Genomic DNA, 2646 nt, shown 5'->3' on the forward strand with positions numbered 1-2646 from the left:
CACGGTGCCCACATTCAGCACGGACCCCTCATTCATGCCTTATTAGATGCAATACATTTACCCATTGCAATATCGATTATGAAATGCAAAGCACATACGAAAGTTACTGATATCATTTCTCAAGGCAATGATTTAGCTGACAGAACAGCTAAACAGACTGCTCAAACTCAAATATCCGACATGACAAAGACAATAGTCCCGACGCCAACACATTGTATGATGGTTAAAGATCCTACTCTTGACGTAATTGATATACAGACACATGCTACATCAGAAGAAATAAAGAAATGGACTGAATTAGGAGGGATCCAAACGGATCAAGGATGGATGACGAAGGAAAAGTCTGTGTGGTTCCTTCCTGATTCAATGGTCCAAGTCATTATTAACACTGTCCATAGTCCAGCGCATCTAGGAGAGAAAGCTATGCTAGACAGCATTCAACATATTTGGTTCAACAAGCATTTACGAGCAGCAGCGAAACAAAAAGTTCGTACCTGTATGATCTGTTGTCAGTTCAACCCAGGAAAAAGCATTCCCGTAGAGCAGGGTGGATTTCAGCCTCCTGATCACCCTTTTGAAGTCCTCCAGATGGATTATATCCAGATGGAACGATGTCGAGGATTCAAATATGTTCTCGTAGTTGTTTGTGCTCTTTCCCGTTGGACGGAGGCATACCCGGTTTCAGATTACACTGCCCCGACTACTGCCAAACAGTTGGTTCGAGAATTCTTCCCACGATACGGTTTACCACGTGTTGTTCACTCAGATAACGGTCAGCCGTTCTCCTCCGAATTAATGAAACACGTTTCACTTTTGCTAGGATATCAGTGGAAGTTTCATTGTGTCCGACACCCCGAGGCAGCAGGTCTCGTGGAACGACATAATCAAACTTTGAAAATCAGATTGTCCAAAATATGCAGGGAGAAAGGTGTCGACTGGGTAGTAGCATTACCAGTTGCACTCTTTTACATGAGAATGGTAGCACACTCTCGAACAGGGCTATCTCCGTATGAGGTGATCTTTGGTCGACCACCAAATATGTGGGGGACGCCTATACCACGTAAAATAACTGATATTGACTGTAATATGCTGACAGATTATTTGGCTTCCTTGATGTCTGCACTACAATCTTGTCGTTCACAGGTAGCTGCAGCTTTTCCTGACAACACTGAAGTGAAACCCCATGACGTAATTCCGGGGGATCTCGTTTTTGTGAGGAACTTTGATCGAAAGACTCAGCTGGATCCTAGGTGGAGGTCGCCTCAGCTGGTGTTGCTCACCACAAGGACAGCCGTAAAGATCGAGGGCAGGAAAGGCTGGATTCATTCAAGTCATATCAAGAAATTTCATGGACTACCAGCAGATGTGAATACCACACCTCGTGTGTCTTCACCCATTGACTCAAAACTTCCTCTTGTTGAAAAAAGTAATGCCGAACATTATAAACTAAAGCTCAGGTCCAATCAGTCGAGCAATTTGATTGTTTAAGTCCTCTCCAAGGTGAAGCGGTTGAATTGTCTCTGACATGTATCCCTTGGACCTGAATAGAGATAACACCCGAAAAATGTTGAAACGACAGGCGTACTGTAAATCACTGCAGAGTCATTGCATAGTGACGTTATTAATTCTGTTTTTCTTAAGTCTTTTAATAATTACCGCAAGTATATTGTTGCACATATATTATCCTATTTCTAGACATGTTTACAATGTTACTGCTGAACATTCTTTTAGTGAATTACCTCCGCTTGAATTGTCATACAGATTTGCGCTACGCAATAACACTTTTATTAGTATGTTACATCATTCCCATCAGGTTAGCAATGCTACAAATTGTTGGATATGTGGCCGACTCCCTCCCTATCAGAACTATAAAGGAATTCTACCTCTTTTTCCATACCCGTTCACACACAATGGCTCCTGTGGAGCATGGTTTAGTCTAATTAATTCCCTAGATTCGAATTCTGCACTTTATCAAGACAACTGGGTATGGGGAAATTTGAACTTAGTTTTGCTTAAGGTCTGCTATCCTAACAAGGAGGGACTTCCCAAAAGAACAGGAACTGATCTAGAAAATGAAGTATATGGATTAGGTAATTTTACGCTTAATCTTATGATCCTAAATGTCGAATCCGAAGCTACTCCAATTTTGCCCGCTATGTCAATATTTCCAGTAAAAGGTGAATTATGTGTGAGAAAGAATGGTTCCATACATATGGGCCATAGTAGATGCACCACTGTAGCAGAATTTAGTGATCAAGGCAAGTCTACATTTAGAGCTTCCCGCCATTCCTATTTTATATGTGGTCAGACGGCATATGTACGTTTGCCTCTAGATTGGGATGGTACCTGCTACATTGGATTCCTTTTGCCACCTGTTTTCCTAGCTCCTCCTGATTATCACAGAAATACTCATTTAGTACACAATAGAGAAAGGAGAGATCTCCCAATAGTCGATTACACTGAAACGGCATGGGAAAAATACACAGATTTCAATAAAGGTCTCTTTCCCTATATAGGTACCGTTACTAATAGTAAGCTGATACGTAGATTGACTAGAACCCTTGAAGCAGTAGTGAACGAAACTATTTCCGCCTTAGGCAATTTAACAGAAGAGCAGTCTGCTATGCGGATTGTTGTGCTTCAAAA

Source organism: Triturus cristatus, chromosome 3_2, assembly GCF_964204655.1.
Source record: "Triturus cristatus chromosome 3_2, aTriCri1.1, whole genome shotgun sequence".
NCBI classification, from domain to species: Eukaryota; Metazoa; Chordata; class Amphibia; order Caudata; family Salamandridae; genus Triturus; species Triturus cristatus.